The sequence below is a fragment of the Myxocyprinus asiaticus genome, chromosome 31, assembly GCF_019703515.2.
Source record: "Myxocyprinus asiaticus isolate MX2 ecotype Aquarium Trade chromosome 31, UBuf_Myxa_2, whole genome shotgun sequence".
In the NCBI taxonomy this organism is placed as follows: domain Eukaryota; kingdom Metazoa; phylum Chordata; class Actinopteri; order Cypriniformes; family Catostomidae; genus Myxocyprinus; species Myxocyprinus asiaticus.
The window spans coordinates 40,412,517-40,432,098 of record NC_059374.1 but is presented as its reverse complement, the minus strand read 5'-3'; the positions used below and the strand labels follow the sequence as shown (position 1 = coordinate 40,432,098).

The following is a 19,582-nucleotide window of genomic DNA, read 5'->3' as shown; positions in this document are numbered from 1 at the left end:
CCTGCCAGCTCCTTAAGAGTCGCTCACAGTTGACCGCCAGGAGGTGGAGGCTGTCACCGCAGCAGTACTTCCCTATGCCTGGAGGAGGAGGAGGAGGGTGCCCAATCCTGCCTCTGTCAGCGCCCATGGCCACGGAGGCCGTTCCCCAGTCGCTGCCAGCGCTCCCGGCCACGGAGGCCATTTCCAAGCCACTGCCAGCTCTCCCGGCCACGGAGGCGTTACCTTGTCACTACCTGTGCTCACAGCCACGAAGGCTGTTCCCCTGTCACTGCCAGTGCTCACGACCGAGGAGGTCATTCCCCAGTCTATGCCAGTGTTCATGGCCACGGAGGCCGTTCACCCGGTCTCTGCCAGTTCTCATGGCCATGGAGACCATTCCCCTGCCACGGCCAGTACCTGAGCCCTCCACGGCTCCGCCCCCTGAGCCGTTCCCTCCTGACCCCTGTCCAGCAGCTGCCGGCCAGTCCTCTGACCCCTCTGCCCTGAGGCTGCCTCCCAGACCACCAGACCCCGCCTCTGCCCTGAGGCCTCCTCCCAATCCGCCAGACCCCGCCTCTGCCCTGAGGCCTCCTCCCAGGCTGCCAGACCCTGCCTTCACCCGAGGCCTCCAGACCCTGCCTCTGCCCTGAGGCCTCCCCCAAGACCGCCAAACCCCACCCCTTCCCTTAAGTTCCCTCTCTGGTTTCCCTCCCTTCCCTCCCTTTCTATTGTGTTTTATGTTTTATGTTAGTGCTTGTTTGTCTCTCTTGTGTATTGTTTGATGTTCCCGTTTTGGGATGCCATCACTCTGTCAGCCTGGGTTTTTGTCTGACAGGACCGTGGCATCATCATCCCATGTCTGTCTTGTGTTTCGTTGTCTGTCTTTGTGTGAGCGCATGGTTTCGGTTGTATTCCCTGCTGTGCGCTCTTTGGTCTGTCTTGTTTCATGGCGGGAGCACAGTGTCTGGATCCTGACTTTCTGTCTGGTTCGGTTTCGGTCTATGTTGAGATCCGGACACACGTGCTCTATGTCTGTCTGTTATTGACGTTCGTGCATCGCGCTTATGTCATCTTGGCAGCATGCACACGTGTCAATAGTTTGTCTGTCTCTGGCGAACGTGGGTGAGCCTTGCGTCACACGAGCGTTGCACGCCTGTGTCGTGAGCTGGCTTCATGTTGTGCTGAGGTTCGGTCACTTCGGTCTAAGGTGTCGGGTGTGTGTGTGTGTTGCCGAACTCTTGCACAGTTGTCCTGTCTTGTTTTTGTTGCCTGTTGCGAGCATGTACGCTCAGGTTTTGTTTAGTGTAAGAATACGTGGCATTGCTTTTGGTTGCTACGCATTCTCTCGTCTTGTCGGTTGGCATGGGTGTATACTGCCTTATTGTCTTGGTGATGTGCACTCATGCCATTCGGGTGTTTTGTAGTCTTGTGAGAGCACGTGGCTTTGTTTTGTTTCTGTATCGCCGCATGTCTCTCTGTCTTATGTCATACCCCGCCTCCTTGTTTGCTTATTATTAGTTAACTTGCCTCACCTGTCCCCTGTTAACCCGTTTGATTTCTCTGCCTATTTTAGTCTCCTCGTGTTTGCTGTCCAGTGCCAGTTGTCTTGTTTCCAGTCTTGTGTGCTTGTTTTCCAGTCGGTCAAGTTGGTTGGTCCTGTTTATTATTCCCATCCCTACCTCGGTCTGGTCGGTCCTGTTTCTTGTTTCCCCTGCCCCAGCTTGGATTATATTTCCTTTGTTTTTCCCCTTAAGGGTAGTTTATGTTTATTGTTTTTCCCCCTTGTGGGAGTTTGAGTTTTTTCCCTTTATTTTGTGTTTTTAATAAACTTTTTTTTAACTCTGCTATTGGTTCCTGCCTCTGCATTCCTGATACAAAACACTCACAGAGTGAAAATGAGCAATTAATCTGGAAAATAACCAAACCATCCTATCTGCAAAGATCTCTGCTCTCTAAGAGGTATGTGTTTATTCTTTACATTTGTTTACAAATATATATTTCGAGGTGTTGTGTTTATAGGCCCTATTTAAAATATGTAATTTTATTTTACTTTGTTATTTTAACTGTTTTAACTTTTATTCTTGCTCACATTCTGGCCAACTTTTTGTTTTCATTGATTTTGTTGCTCTAAATAAACTTTTACACATAGTTGTGTGGGTAGTTGAAATGGAATTTTCAAGCATTGTCAGCAGTATATACAGCCTATACTAAAACTATTCCGAGACCTTTAGAAAGATTAATTCTACTTATTTGAATTAATCTTTCTATAGGTCTCTGAGTTCAGGAAAAATGGCAATGTATTTGTGCATTTTGGTGACTTTGGATGCATTTCACTCTAAATGAAAATGACAGTAAATATGCTTCATATTGATGGTTCAGACAGTGTGGGAGGACCCATGCAAGAAATGGGTCTTCATTTTTTTTCTACTTATTTAAATCAACTTTTCTACAGGTTTCTGAATTTGAGAACTCGCAATATCTGCACATTTTGATGACTTTGGACACCTTTTACCCCAAAATGTCACAGTAAATGTTTCATATTGAGGTTTCAGACAGTGTGGGAGGTCCCTTGCAAGAAATGGGCCTTCATTTTTTTTTTTTCTTTATTAAAATCACCTTTATACAGGTCTCTGACCTCTTTGATGTTTTTGTTGACTACATCCATCTTAGTCCAAAGTGATAAAGTAAATAGGCTTTTTATTAAGGCTTTTGATAGTGTGGGAGGTCCTTTGCAAGAAGTGTTCATCTTGTATATCTCTACATGTATCTTGTCTATCTATGTATCTATCTATCTGTCTGTGTGTCTGTCTGTCTGTCTCTCTCTATCATCTATCTTTTATATAAAGATGATTTGATTTTTCTACAGGACTCTACAATTCAAATTATTACAAGGTACATATTAGTGATATTTACGATGAGAGATCCTTGGTAGAAATGTTTAATTTATAATATGATTTAATGTTAATGCAGTATAACCACAGTTTAAAGCATACACCTGCCCTGTTCAAAAGTCTTCAAAACCATACACCTTTCACATAGGCTAAATAAAATGTATTAATTAACACCAGTACCTTACAAACACCTAATAAATGGTTTTTTTGGTATTATAGTAAGATTCGCTATCCAGTGAACAGGAGTCAGAAAGCACATCTTTCTGTTCCTGCCGCAAATTACCGTAATTAATCAGATTTTAATCGCGGCTGGCTTGACCGGAGTCTAGATCCCTTGCTGCCTGGTATAGACTGAAGTATCCGCACTTAGTCCATGCTGCCATGGCAACCAGTGCACCTGTTCATGCAACAGTCATCTTCCCAGGTCTCTCTCTCTCTCTCTCTCTCTCACACACACACACACACACACACACACACACACACACACACACACACACACACACACACACACACACACACACACACACACACACACACACAGAGACAGAGACACAGTGTTATATGAGAATGAAGCAATAAGCCTCTTAAAGCTGTGCTTTACTGTGGTTATACTATGGTGAAGGGGGTTTTAGCTTCACATCTGTGTGACAACACCTCCTAAAAGTTACACTGTAACACACAATCTTGGGTGGCTTATTGCTTTTATGAATGGGTGGCAATAGCAAATAAAATACAGCAACATTCAATAATTATTATTATTAATAATAGTAACAATAAACTGTTCTTTCACTAAGTGTAGTTAGTTAGACTAACTGTAGACTGTTTATGGTTAAAGCGGTTATTTGGGGTCAACGTTGTGTTTTGACTATTTACGGCTTTGAATGTGGCTCATCCAATCAGATTTTAGAACAAGTTTTATGGATCAACTGGGGATGAGCATGTGCATGCAAATAATTTCACTTGCCTTTTCAGCAGATTCGTTCAATGTGAATTGCCATGGAGCAACGAAGATGTTTTGCACATTCTAAAAAAAATGATATCATAAACCCACTTTGTTTAATTGATGTTTGTCTGTTTTTTTTCTCCCCTTTTTCTCCCCAATTTGGAATACCCAATGCGCTCTAAGACCTTGCGGTGGCATAGTGACTCGCCTCAATCTAGGTGGCGGAGGACTAATCTCAGTTGCCAGTTATCACATAGCTTGTTGAGCACGTTAACACAGAGACCTAGCGCATGAGGAGGCTTCACACTATTCTCCGCGGCATCCATGCACAACTCCCCACACGCCCCACTGAGAGTGAGAACCACATTATAGTGACCATGGGGAGGTTAACCCAGCATGACTCTACCCACCCTAGCAACCGGGCCAATTGGTTGCTTGGGAAGCCTGACTGGAGTCACTCAGCACGCCGTGGATTCGAACTTGTGACTCCAGTTGTGGTAGTCAGCGTCTTTACTTGCTGAGCTACCCAGACCCCCATTGATATCTGTTCTAATGAATTTGACAGTTTAAGAGCGGTTTCACAGGGTAACATCTGGTTTCCTATGTTAACGTGGGACACTGGTTTGAATGGGAACTGGCGATTAAACTTGTCAGAGCAGTAACTCGCAAGTGGAACTCTTTAATTTGCAATATTAAAGTATCATAAGCTGATATGTGACAAGAATATACTTTCAATTGTCTTTATTTCTTTATAATGAATAATGACTTGATTAATGTGACAATCAACAAAGTGACAGATCTAATTAAGCTGGGATGCTGGTCCAGTGCTTAATCCTACTGGTAGTGCATTCAAATCCAGATCAGACAGGGTGCATTTGAAGCTTTGTTGCAGATTTTGATGTATTTTTTAAATGAAAACAATTTTGTAAAACACACATACACAGACAAACAATTTATAAAATTGTTTTACATAAATCAATCAAAATTGTAACTGAATCTGACAGTCAGCAATTACAGAATAATCTATTGACTTTTCTGAGAATGCTCAAATTACTGAAAAAAAAAATATATATATATATAGATACAGTATATATGAACTACGTTGTCTATACATAGTTAAGAGAATTTTTTTAATTTTCAAACCAATTTAAGATTGAAAATCTTAAGATTTTGCCAAACAAACAGAATTATTACATTTCTGAAGAAATTTCTCACGCTTTCTCAGAGTTCATTCTCATTTATTCTCACAAAAAAATTAAATAAAAACATGCACTGTTCTGAAAGATTTTCTGCTCGTTTTTTAATTAGGTTCATTGGTTGGTTCTTTTGTTATTTCATTTGTTTGTTCTTTCTTTTGATCTTTATTTTTTGTTTGTTCTTGTTTGTTCTTTCATTCTTTCGTTTGTTTGTTAGTGCTTTTTTTCAGTTTTGCTCTTCTTTTTCACTTGTTTTTTGTTTCATTCATTCATTGGTTTGTTGGTTTTTTCTTTTTCGCGTATTCTTTAGTTTGTTTCGTTTGTTGGTTAGCTCTTGTTAATTTTTGTTCTCTATTTTTTTTTTCTTTTTCTTTTGTGTGTTTTCATTCGTTGTTGGTTGGTTCTTTTGTTCATTTTTGTTCTTTCTTTCTATCTTTTTCACTTGTTCTTTTGTTTGTCCTTTCGTTAATAGTTTGTTCATTTTTGTTCTCGTTCTTTCATTATTTTTTATTCGTTCTTTTGTTCATTTTTGTTCTTTCTGTCTTTTTTGATTGTTCTTTTGTTTGTCCTTTCGTTAGTTTGTTAATTATTTTGTTCATATTTGTTCTCTTTCTCATTCTTTTTCTTTTTCTTTGTTATATTGTGTGTTCTTTCAATCGTTTGTTAGTTGGTTCTTTTTGTTCATCTTTGTTCTTTCTTTCTTTCTTTCTTTCTTTTCTTTTTCTCTGTTTTCTCTCAGCTCTTTCCTTCATCTCTTCAAACTCCCTGAGGAGAACAGCTGGATGTCACAACAACACAGAAATGACTTTGAACAGGGACCTTTCCCTGACCTAAAGCTACACACAAACACAGATTAATCACCAGTCATCCTGGCCATGCTCTGTTGAATGTGCTTATTATGTCTGTATGTTTCATATTTTACACAGCGCCTCAGTACAGACAGTAAAATAAAAATAAACGAAGGGTTCATTATATAGATGAGCAACTGTCTCCTCAACTCCCTAAATGCCAGTGGAGAGACACACACACAGCATTTTCTGTGTGAATATAGTGAGGGTAAGTGTGTGTGTGTGTATTTTTAGCTTGTTAGCAATCTCCCACCCTCATCTATGTGGTCAGACATGAAATGGTAGTGAATGACTGCATGTCTGTTGAGTTTTAAAGTGTCTGTAAAGGCGTCTAATCTCTGTGTGGTCACTGGACTGCGGTCAGTAATGTTTGTACTGACCACTTTCATAGAGGATTTCATTGTGAGCAGCTGTTAGATCATTCCTGAAAGAAAGATAGTTGTGTTGTGTAATTATGATTTCAAATATCACCATCATTGTGGTTTCACTGTATGTAGAGGTGGTATGGCGTTCACTGGTGGCGGAGAACCCAGAATTCCCCCTATTGGTGAAGAAAGCGTCAGACACATTGGTGGCTCGACTCAGTGACCCAATAACATATGACAGTATCACCAAAGATTTCAGGTAATTCTCTCTCACACTCACATATGAACGTACAGTTCTGTGAAAAAGTATTTGCCCCCATCTTGTTTTCTCATACTAAATTGTTTCCGATATTCAAACTAAATTTAACATAAAACAAAGGGCAACCTGAGTTATCACAAATTATACTCAGGCCTAATTAGTGATTACAGTCAGACCTGTTCACCCAGTAGCACACTATGCCATCGTCGAAAGAGATCAGGAAGAAGGTGATGGAGCAACATCAGTCTGGGAAGGGTTATAAAGCTATTTTAAAGGCTCTGGGACCCCAAAGAACCAAAGTGAGAGCCATTATCTCAAAATGGAGAAAACTTGGCACAGTAGTGATCCTTCCCAGAAGTGGCCGACCTTCCAAAATTCCTCCAAGAGCACAGCGACGACTCATCCAGGAAGTCACAAAAGAGCCAAGGACAACATCCAAGGAACTGCAGGCCTCTCTCACATCAGTAAAGGTCACTGTTCATGACTCCACTATCAGAAAGACACTGGAAGAAAATGGCACCCATTGAGGAGTTTCGAGGTGAAAACCAAGGCTAACCTAGAAGAACATTAAGGTTCATCTGAATTTTGCCAAAACACACAGATGATCACAAAACCTGTCTGTGGACTGATGAGTCGAAAGGGGAACTGTTTGGAAGACAGGGATCCCGCCCGATACATCTATCATAAACCACAGGTGTTGGATAACTTCTCTGTTTCAATAAATAAAATTATCATTTAAAAACAGTATTTTGTGTTTACTCAGGTTACCTTTGTTTCATGTTATATTTAGTTTGAAGATCTGAATTAATTTAGTGTGAAATATACACAAAAAAGAAGAAATCCGGAAACCAAATAAAATAAATCCGGAAACCATTTTTCACAGCACTGTGCGTGACTTTAGAACACTTTTGTAGGTCTGTTTATTCATTTACTTTGCTTTTATTTGAGCTTTTATTGACAAGAATGCATAAAACTGCACTCACAATGCATTTAACTTCCATAATGTGACCTATTTCGGAGTGAAACCGAATATTCAGTGGGAAATAATTAGGGATGTCATAAAATATCGATTATTGATCGGCATGTTATTTTATCGATATATTTGAGGCATCGATATATTAAAATTAGCCGACATTTAAATTAGAAGCCTAATTTGCATGCTTTCCAACTCACTCATTTGGGCTTCTGTTGAATGTCTGGCATAATAGCATTGGGAGACCACAAGGGGGTGATACATTTACTGAAGTGGGTCGCAAGGCACAGGTATCACAACATAGGATGGGTATTTTAGAGCTCCTTGCACAGGACGCATACACACAAAAGTTACGAAGGATTTTGTTCTTCAAGAATTAAACTGATGTTCATGAGTTTGCAGGTTAGTGTATGAAACTGGTTTAACTGTGCAAAATTATTATGCAATTTCTTTGTATGTATCTTTGAAGAGGTTTCATTCAAGCCATCAAACCACAAAAAGACATTCTTCTAATTGAAAATACATTGTGTGGGCTTTATGAAAGATACATATAATCCAGTGATGGCTAGAGTAAATAATCTTTGTTCTTTGATAATGATTTGGGTTGACTTTAATGGAAAACTATGCGAGTTACACTCCATGGTGCTGCAGATTTTTGAGCAGCCTCGAGAGACGGCAAGCCCCCGCTGTGTATGAACCTTCATTGAAAATAATCATTTCGAATTTTAGAACGCGCCATGTCATCTGCCAGACATGTCCAGTGTGCAGCCCCCTTTAATTTACTCTGCCGCTCACGCTTTACCAAAGTTCAGTTGAGAAATATGATTGAAAACACAAAGACTATAGTGCGACGGGTAGCCCTATTTATATCTGAAAAATATATTATCGATGAGTGCAAAAGGCATTAATCCCAAGCGTTGAAATAATGTAGGGAGTACGGCTCTCACGATTATAAAATTTGGCTTATGATTAATTGTCATACATATAATTGCGATTATGACGATAAATTGTCACACTTATCACGCAGTATTTTTCCTAATACACATACACCTTAAGAAGTAATTTGTTCATATTTAACTTGGAAACGTACAAAATATTTCCACATACTTAAAATATTTCTCTTTTGGGTCAACTTTCAACTTTATATATTTAAAATATGATATTATATATTATGAAATAGTAATTAGGGATGCACTGATATGAACATTTTTAGCCGATACCAATTTTAAGAAAACCCTCTAGGCCGATATGGACTCTAATTTATTTTTTATTTTTTTTAAATGTCTGCCATTTACCTTATTTTCCATCAGATTTGACTTTTGAATTATGCTTTAAAGAGCTATAAAAGCTTTTTACTTTTCTAACAAAAAATAATTTTCATTATTATAATTATATTTTAAAACGCAGGCTTTTAAGGTTTAGTAATTGTGCAAGGCCATATTGCGATTTACATCTTAGTTAATTTAATCATGCAGCATTATTGGATATCATACCAATGTATCAAAAGTCTTTAACAAATTGTAGCTATTATTATTTCTGGATTGTGCATTTTACAACATGTTTTACTAATTAAATATAAATAAACCATTTCATATCAATGTTTTAATGCTTATAACCGATATGTCGATGGTTTTAATTTGGTCAATAATTGCCCGATAAATATCGGCATCCGATACATCGGTTTTCCAGCCCACCTGGCCTTGGTTACATGAATAGTAATTTCATAGGCAGAAAAAGTTATTATGTCTGATTAGATATTGTGAAAGCAACCATTTGTGTGAATTCTGCATTTATTTACAGTTAGGAACATAAATATGGTTAATTTTGATTGATCTCTTTTTTAAGGATGCTTAACTGAAATGGTTTAATCAAACATTTGGAAATGGGGTGGGTGGTAGAGACTCATAGTTTGTAATAGCATGGGAACATGAGAGCTTATATGATGTGTGGGTGTGTGTGTTTGGCAGGTGTGTTTTGAAAGAACTGAAAAGGCCTTTCTGTTGCAGTTGCGGTTGCATCCACTGGACTGTGACTATCCTGGTTTCAGTGTCCTTCTTAGTTCCTTTCGGCTTAGTGTGTGTGTGTGTGTGTGTGTGTGTGTGTGTGTGTGTCTGTCGGGATTCTGGGATCCTGGAATGTTGCCTGTGCTGTGTAGCTCAGATACGGACCAGGGTCACCAGTCTGAGCTCTGAGCTCGGCCCTCAGAATCAAAACACTCACATTTAAAACATCCCTCATATTGTTCTTCATATTTTTGTTCCTCAAAAGAAAGGGACTCAAACAGAAAACTCTTGAGTTTGAGACTGATTCAAGGTTGTTTTTTTAAACAGAACTGTCTCTGAGAGGATGACCTCTGTTTTTAGAATATTTTTTTCTTCCTCTCCACCCACATCTCCTCACTCAGAGAGAGATAAATATAATGACCTAATGCTGTTCCCAAATAAACAAACCATTCCCTGTTCTGCTCCGCTCGCAGGATGCCAGATTCAGTGATGTCATACAGAGGGTGGGCAGAGTCTTGCGGCTAGGGTCAGAAATTAACCAGAGCTTAGAGCAAAAAGCCACCAAAAGTGACAAATAGGCTCCAGATATTTACAATGTGGGGGCCAAAAATGCCTCAGTAGTGTAGTCCTTCATTTCTATCTGTTGTCTAATATTTGAATTTTGTTAAAGGTTTAATGCCTCTGCAGACACTGTCTCAGTGGCCAGTGTTGTTGGATGTGTAGCATAATAGCATTCTTTCACCTTCATAATATCTCCTGTATTCGCTCTTCTCTCAGCTACCAGGACGCTGAAACCTTAATACATTCCTTTGTGACATCACACCTAGACTACTGTAATTCCCTTCTCATTGGTCTTCCTGCAAAAACTGTCAAATGACTACAATATGTGCAAAATTCTGCTGCCTGACTCATCACTCTAACAAAAAAAAAAAAAAAGTGCTCACATAACTCCTGTCCTGCAGGACCTCCACTGGCTCCCGGTCTCCTCTCGCGTACACTACTAGATCCTCATCCTTGCATGCAAAGCTCTCCATAACCTTGCCCCTAATTACTTATCCGAGTTATTACATTCCTACTCCACTGGCCGCTCCTTAAGATCATCTGATGCTGGCTTGTTTGCAGTTCCTAAGTTTATACTAGTCTCTATGGGTTCCAGGTCCTTTAGTATAGCTGCTCATAGACTTTGGAACTCTCTTCCACAGAACGTCCGTGAAGCCTGTTCCTTGCTTTCCTTCAAGAAACTGCTAAAAACACATCTTTTCTCTCTCTTACTCCTCTGCTTTTGGCCCATGAGTTTAAAATAAAAATTGTTGTATTACTGCCATTTATTGTGATACATTTGTGATGTTGTTCGTTTTGTAAAGCGACCTTGGGTTCTAGAAATGCGCTATTTAAATAAAACAATAACAATGACCTGCCAAATATTTCAAATTTATTCTAGCAGAGGGTTTATTGTGTTGTGATATTTTGTGCATTGTCTGTTAGGGATGTACACAAGTAATCGACTAATCGAGTACTCGTGCAACTAATTGACTATTAAAAATACTACTCGAAAATCGCAAATTGATTTTCTCTGCATATTTGCATGCCATAGGGCTGTTCTCACTGCTACCATCAGGCAGGCGGTATCACAGCATCAGGACCCGCACCAGCCAACTTCATGACAGCTTCTTCCCCCAAGCAATCAGACTTTTGAACTCTTGATCTCTCACGATCAATATACATCAGCACTGCATTTTATTAATCTTATTATCTCACACTGGACTGTCATAAATTATATTCTCTCTTAACAACACACTGGCAACTTACTATCAACCGACAGCCTGAATGTCAGTACAGTACAATACAACCTACTGTACATTTTATATATACTATATATACTATTTTTATTGTTTAATGTGTATTCTATATTGTATAATGTGTATTCTATATTGTGTGTATTGTATAATGTACATTGTATGTTATTATTTGTATATTGTGTTGTGTGTGATTATGTGTATATTAGATATGTAAATTGTGCTGTGTAAATCTGATGTTTATTGTAAATTGTTATATGTCTCATCACTGTCACGACTACTATGTTGCTCAGAACTGCACCCAAGAATTTCACACACTATTGCACTTGTGTATACGGTTGAGTGACAAAGTGATTGGATTTGGATTTGATTTGATTAATAGGCAATGCAGAATTATACTGCACTTTCCCTCAGAATGTATGACCAAATATTGCAGTTACAACAGTCAGTAATGCATTGAGAATTGCTAATGAAATGTAATAAAAATGTAATTAATGCATATTTTTTTATTTTTTTTTATTTTTATTTTTTTTTAAAGAAATGCAAAGTTTGTTGAAGTTAGCTTATTTAGAAACCATTCTTGGTAACGTTTGTGAATAAAGCAATGTATGTGTCTACCTGTTATTTTTAACTTGCATTATAATTTACAAGTAATTGGTTACTCGTTTCTTGTGGGTTAGAGTACTCGACTGCAAACTTACTCCGTAATTCCCATCCCTATTATTTATAGATTCTTTTGTTGTTTAATTGTATATTTAAAAGCTATAATTGTTATAGATCGACCGATATATCGGCCAAACATCGGTATAAGCCGATAAAAGCAATTATCTGCACTAACAGCCGATTGAATAAAAACAGTTGATTATCAGGGCCGATTATTTCCTGTCAATCATATGGGGCCAGAAAAACCCATCGGACAATTAGCCTACAACTTGCATAGTGTGTGTAAGAAAATATCTTCGATATCTGAGTTATTTTGAATAGTGTGACAATGAGAGAAAAGTTGTGATTTGTAAGCTTTTCACTGCTAGAATTTCACAAAGGGGAACTACCATTAAAAATGTTAACACTACTAATTTGGTTACCTTAAAGCTCGATAAAGTGAGGAATGTAATGAGTTTGTTAAAGCTAAAAAGGAGGCTGTTTTATCATTCAGGATTCAGTTAATGTGAGTTAATAATGCGCTTTTTTGATTCAGTGCTTTGTTTATAACTGAGAGCAGTTATTTTGAAACATTAAAGAAATGTAAACATTACATTTATTTCAAAATTATGTAATTAATAATCAGTGATTTGAAACAAGGTAGCATAAAAAAGCCAAAGCTCCAAACTATCGGCATATGTTGTTCTAAATAATCGGATATCGGCGCACAAATTTTGTATGGGTGAATCCCTAAAATAGTATTTTATGTAAGCTCTATGCATTTTTATATGGTACAAAAAGCGTGAAATTTTGTACATTGTTTACTGTCTAAATGACACATTTGTGCTCGAATAGCCCACACATTGTACACAAGGCATGAAATCCTCTCTCTCTTTCTCTCAGGATAAGTTCTAAGCTTCAAATCCAGTCTAAGATGGACTCTGCTTATCTTTTGGAGACTTTGGCTGGAAATTTCATGGATGTGGTGCAATACAACGAGGACAACAGGGCTTTTGAGGTGTGTAGAGATGTATATGTGTGTTTGCTATGAAAGGGTGTGGTGTGAGTGTGTAGTTCTGTGAGGTCAAATGTTCCTGTATATCCGAGTGTGTGTAATAGTAATGGGGGTGTGTATCATCAGGCAGTCTTGAGTCATATTACCAATAAGCTGAGCTTTAAGAGCTGCAGGATTGAGTTACAGAGAACACAGCTACTTTCAGAAGAGAGAGAGAGAGAGAAACTAAATGAATAAGAGAAAGAAAGAAATAATGTTTGGAGAAAAGAGCAATATTTATAGTTTTATTTTTTAATCTCTAATGCAGTTTAGGTGTTTTAATACAGTTCGAAGCCGCTGAAAATAGCGAAAAAAGCACACCTGTCCATGGCAGTTGTGAGCATCATTTGTTGAATTTTGTTTTGCTGTGCAGAGTCTTTATATCAACAGTCAGTATGTTTACATGCTCTTTAAAAGTTCAATTTGAGTCGAACCAAAACAATAATTCGTCTTTTTAAATGTCATGTAAATACTTTAATCCTGTATGTGCATGCTCCAAAAGACAGGTGATGCGAAATAGCCTATGCATTAACCTGGTGTACTTGACGTCTTCCCTGCAAATATTCACGTACTCATCCTAACTGAACATTTGAGCTATTTGGAACATTCTATATAGGCAGCAAATAGCGCTCCTCACACAAAACCCATGAGAGAATCAACTCAACTGCAACTGATTTCAATAGAGTCTGGCGTTAGCATGTTGCTAAGCTAACCTTATGGTACTAAAATTCATAAAAATACGTAATGCACACAAACTCTAGGCCGATGAACTTGTGGCTATACAGTGATGTAATTCCTGTGGATGGAGTTTGCTCTATGTCAGGGGTCAGCAACCTTTTGACATGGAGTGCCATTTTTTATTTTCCTGGTCAATGGCTGTGCCAACATGCGCATGTACTGTATGTGATTTTCCATAGTTTGAGTCCACTTTTTGAATTTTTTCAAAATTTTTGCAAAACCCGATGATTATGATATAATCATGATCCTGCATGTGAATTTTCACAGAGCATCTTGTGAAAGTGCTTTTTACATTTTGTCAAACATTTTTCAAAATCACGCAGAGCTGAATAATCACTAGCACACAAGCAACAGTGAGAGTGGAGAAGGCTATTTTGTTTATATTACGCATTTCGCACCTGCATTCCAATCTTGATGTAATCCTTCCTCATGATCATGCAGTGTGTTTTCATCAGCTGAATGGGAGACTAAACACTATTAAAGTGTGACTAGACTTGTGCTGCGCGTGCAAGCCATTCGCACATCACAAGCCGATCAACTATTTAGCCTTTTCGGCGAATCGCACCTGCAAAATTCGCACAATATTCCCGAAAGTGAAGCACTGCCGTCTCGTGATGCACGAATGGCTTGCACGTGTTGCACGAGTCTGTTGGGTATACTGCAGTCTGTCACATTTTAACTTTTTGTTTAGCCTCCCAGTCACCTCATGAAAACACACTGCGTAATCATGAGAAAGGATTACATCAAGATGTATATTGGAGTGCAGGTGCGAAATACGTCATATAAATAAAATAGTCTACTCCTCTCTCGCCGTTGCTGGATAGCATGCCGAGTTTGCCGTTAGCATGTTGCTACGCTAATGCTATGATACTCGCATGCACAAAACACACAAATATTGGATAAAATAGTCAATTCAAAAAAAAAAATCAAAATTTCTCTTGCTTTCTCTGCCATCTTGAAAACGTTTCACCATGCGAATACAGGACGCTTAAGCATTTTGAGTGCTTCAAAATGGGCTGTTTTGCCGTCCGTCTTAATTTCAGCCTAAATACGGGACGTCCTAGCTAATATGGGACAGCTTTCAACCCTGTATATTGGTTTGAATGTTTACATCTGTTGAATATCTTATTGACATCCAAGTCATATGTTTTATAGAAGTATTGCAGATGAGCAAACAACTTTAAAAATACGTCTTCCAGATGTAAACACACACATCAAATAAGCGTCCGGGTGATGTACGTGTCCAATCAGGGATGCCTTTTTCACGCATCGATAATCAGAAAATTTTCCCTAGTTGATTATCGATGTATAACGTCATTTTTCCAGATTTAAACAGTGCTATTCGTTGCACAATAGCCTTTGTCTTTTCATACATATTTCTCAACACAACTTTGGTAAAGTATGAGCAGCTGGGTAACCTAAAGGGGGTCACACACCTGACTCGTCAGGTAGATCTAAAATTAGAAACAACTATTTTCTATGCAGGTACGTATGCCCCCGCTCGGCGTCTGTTGGTGGCACCCAGCTACAATGCTGGAGGCTGCTCAAAATTCTGTAGCGCAACTCGCATAGTTTTCCATTAAATTCGACATTCAGTTTTATTAAAGGACACAGATTATTTACTTTAGTCATCACTTGATGATATTGTGTATATGTATCTTTCATATAGCCTACTCTCATCCGGTGTGCAACCAGCTTCAGTAAATGTAATATCACCCCCTTGTGGTCTCCCAAAGCTATTACGCCAGACTACATTAAACAGAAGGCCAACTGACAGTGAATTGGAAAGCACACAAATTAGGGTTCTAATTTAAATGTCGGCTAATGTTAATATATCGATGCCACAAAAACATATAAAAAAAATAACGTGCCGATCAATAATCGATGTATTGATATTTTATGACATTCCTAGTAATAATTATGATGCTTACATTTTGGAACTCCTTGCAAATCGGGAGCACACCTACAGTAAGTTGTTTTAAAATGCTGTCTTGTTTGGATGCTCACTAGATATTGAAATAGAGCCTGTTTGTGCACATGGTCACAATTATTATATCATATAATGATCACATATTATACATGTGTGTTGATGTTTTCAGGGTGTTGTGGGCACTAACATCACTATTAAGGTGTTGTGTAGTGTGATGCTGGACTCTTCGCTAGGCAAGCCGTATGATCGTTACACCGCTGTGGCTCGTTTGATGCAGGCGACGTTTTCTCAGTCATGCATGGACATCCAGTACAAAAGCTACATCCAGGACATGAGCAACACTAGCTGGAGCGGCCCAGCGGCCGGAGGAGGTGTGTGTGTGTGTGTGTGTGTGTGTGATCACTGTGTTCTTGTATGTTGTCTTCTGCTTGTGTGTGTTACATTTACATTTTACATATAGTATTTAAGCAGACAAGGAACATAAGCAATTTGTTTTACAAACGTTATCAACAATATCTACAGTAATGCACTGTGTTCTTGTTTACATACAATATGACAGTACTAATGGTGCGCAATTGAGTGTTTACAGTAAGTGTGTGTGATGTTGTCTCTTGTTTTTCAGTGTACAATTTTATTAGCACAGTACAGGATATTTGCTCTAGGCTTTTTTTTTTTATTTTTTTTTTTACTCATTTTCTCCCTTTTTATGTCCCTCTTTTTTAATCCCTGTCTGTTTTTGCTTGCCATCCCTTTACAACAGCTCTGAACAACAACCGGTATTTATAAATTGTAATCTTAATGAGTGGACCTCGTTTTTTTTGTGTGTGTGTTGTGACATTATTTTCAAGACAATTAAGCACATTTTGCACCAAATTCTCATTGCTGAAATGCATCCAAACACTTTACTTTTGATTGTTTTGTAATTCCCATTATTCTCAGTGGTGATTCTCATTACTCTTGTACAGTAATTATGGCAATAAAGTACATTACTTTTGTACAATAACAGTTTTAATAAAAACTTTTTTTTATTTAAATCAGCATAAATTAAATGCAGTACAGCTAATACAACTATGATGCATGAATTCTTAACAATTAAGATAATATATGTGTATTTATTTGCATAATAGAGTGGTTCAGGTTGTAGTCCAAAAACATTGAAGACAATTAGCATTTTCTAGCCATGGGTTCCCTCATGATTTTCCTCTGGGTTTTTACAATGGCATTTTTCGATATTTGAGTAAAATAAGGACTGTGGTGAAATTGATTTAAAGAGACTTTCATGTTTTGTTCTAGATCATAAATTATACACAGTAATACCCCAAATGTTAATTTTGAAGCTACTGTGTTTTTTTTAAAAACGCATGTTGCTATCACTATGCTAATTAAGGACTACAATTACCATGAGCAGGAGAGCTACGTGCTTGACGAAATGGACGACTGTTGTAGTTCTTATTTAGCAACGAGATAGCAACATGCATTTTAAAAAGACACAACAGTTTTGAAATCCACAACTGAGGTATGACTATGTGTCATTTATGTTCTAGAACACATCATGAAAGTATCATCAAGAAATTTTCACCACAGATCTTATTTTACTCATAATTTGAGAATCTGAAAATTCTTGAAGGACCCCATGTCGAAAAATTGATGTCAGGGCTGAATGGCTTTACAGAATTTTTTTTTTTTTTTTTTTACAGCAATGGGAATGAAAATGTGCTTAATTGTAATGTATAAAATCTTAAAGTGGTCATGATATGAATAATCTAATTTCCTTTGATCTTTTGACACATAAGAGGTCATTGTACTATAAAAACACACTGTAAGTTTCAGAACTCAAAACTTCCTCCTCGCTGCAAAAAGAGCATTTGTTGAAATCAAGCTGCCAAAACAACTCGTTGTCTACTTCCTCCACATTGTGATGTCACACTGTGTTAGACATTTGCATCTGACCACCTCCACAATAACTCACCAACACCTACTTTACCTTTAATCACTTCCGTAGCCCGTAGCGGTGAGCAGTACGATGGCAAATAGAGAGAGCAGGTCAGTCAAGAGCAGAGAGCCAATCAGGACAGTGGGCCTGTACTGCCAAGTCTTTTAAAGGAGAAGCAGCACCAAAACCGAGTGTTTCTGAATGAGGGTGGAAAGTGGTCATATTTTACAAATATATGACTGGTTTTTCTTTGTGCAAAAAACTTAGCTAATATTATAAGTGAACCTCAGGGAACATATTAAAATAATTTAAAAAAGGCATGTCGTGACCCCTTTAAAAGCCTTAAAACTAGGCATAATTTTATTTTAGCAAAAAAAAAAAAAAAAAAGTATTACTTTTGATTTTGGGGTGAATATGACCCGTATATATTATGTACTGCACCCTTAATGCTTTGAGTAGAATTCAACTGAATTTAATTTGTGTATGTTTGTGTATTTAGGGCGACAGTGCAGTGAGTTTGGATTTTATCAGAGCACAGATTAACCAAACCAGCCCTTCAGTGGATTTCCTTTACCATGAGTGTGTGTTTTGCAACTACAGTGTGTGCAGTATGTGAGCTCTCAAATGACCTGGGAGGATAGTCAAAGATTTTGCAAAGTCATTATGATTTCTATCTCAGTCTCTGTCTTTTTCACTCTCTCATTCTCTTAGTAGGTATCACCTGCAGCAGTGTGCTGATGTATATAATCTGAGCTCCTCATGTCAGAGCCGTAGCCTAGCTCATGCACTCATGACATGTGGTGCTGATGCATCGCAGGTGACCTGAGTTCAAGTCCTGGCTCGTGAGGTCCTTTCCCGATCCCATTAAAAAGCCAAAATACCATTAAAAAATAAAATACAAATCTGAGCACCTCATTGGATGAAGCTATTCAGCAGACCAATGAAAAATATGGAGGATATTACATCAGAACCACTCACATTGTCTTCCCCAATGGTTCAGTTGACCCCTGGCACACTCTTGGAGTGACCCAGGACATCACAGATGACCTTCCAGCTGTCCTCATCAAAGGTCAGAGGTCAATCTTTTGATTTACGTCCTTTATTTTCTAATTTTGTTGCTGTGTTCTGCTTCCTTTTGACCTTATTTTTTTCTCGACCTGTATTATTTCCTCTCAGGTACGGCGCACTGCGCTAACATGTACCCGGCCTGAGCGGAAGACCTTCCTCGGCTAGGTTTGGCACGGGACCACATCTTCCTCCTGCTCCAGAAGTGGCTGGCAGAGTGATGGACGGCTCCAACAGCCAATCAGTTACACAGATTGGCATGAATAACAGCTAATCAAGAGCTGCCTCTGATTCTGATCTCTCATTTTCTTCATAAAACCTCAAATTCAGAATTAGTTTTGTATGTAATACGTTTATGAAATTGTGTCTGTTTGTCTTGATGTAAATGTCTTTGTATATTTTGGAACAGAAATTTCTCAACAAAGATGATTTTAAGAGATTGAAGATATAATTGTTTGTGTGAATGTGTGTGTTTGAAGTCAACATGAAAAAGGATTCCCAATCCCAACTGATTTTACTTCCGGAATGTGACGTATTTCCAATTTAATCTCAACATTCATGATGTAAGACAGGACTTGATTATTGTATGATTACCATATTTGTATACTATGGCACTTCAATGTACTTCAAAGTATACTATGGTATTGCCATAGTAGCATGACCAAAAACATGTTAATGGTTGCAGTATTCATGTATCATGGTATTTGCATTGTACTTCTAGGTACTGTAAAGAAAACCACCCGTTGCACAACAGTTCATGTCTAATATTGATGCATTATTGCTTTTTGAAAACATATCACTCTTAAAACGGAACTAATACTAACCCACGTACTTCCGCGTGGTTGAAGTTTCCTGTTTGAAAGAAGATTAAAAGATGAGAAACTTTCGCTACAGGGCATTTTCCCGCCCCTTTCCGAATTCAACTTTGGCGTAGGCTTGGCTCCTGAATATTAATAATGCAACTGCA

General features: G+C 38.2%; 1 pseudogene; it reads left to right on the top strand.

The window, feature by feature from the left end:
- Positions 1–925: 925 nt before the first annotated feature.
- LOC127422183 (thymus-specific serine protease-like) lies at positions 926–18,968 on the top strand (annotated as a pseudogene).
- The last annotated feature ends 614 nt before the right edge of the window (positions 18,969–19,582 follow it).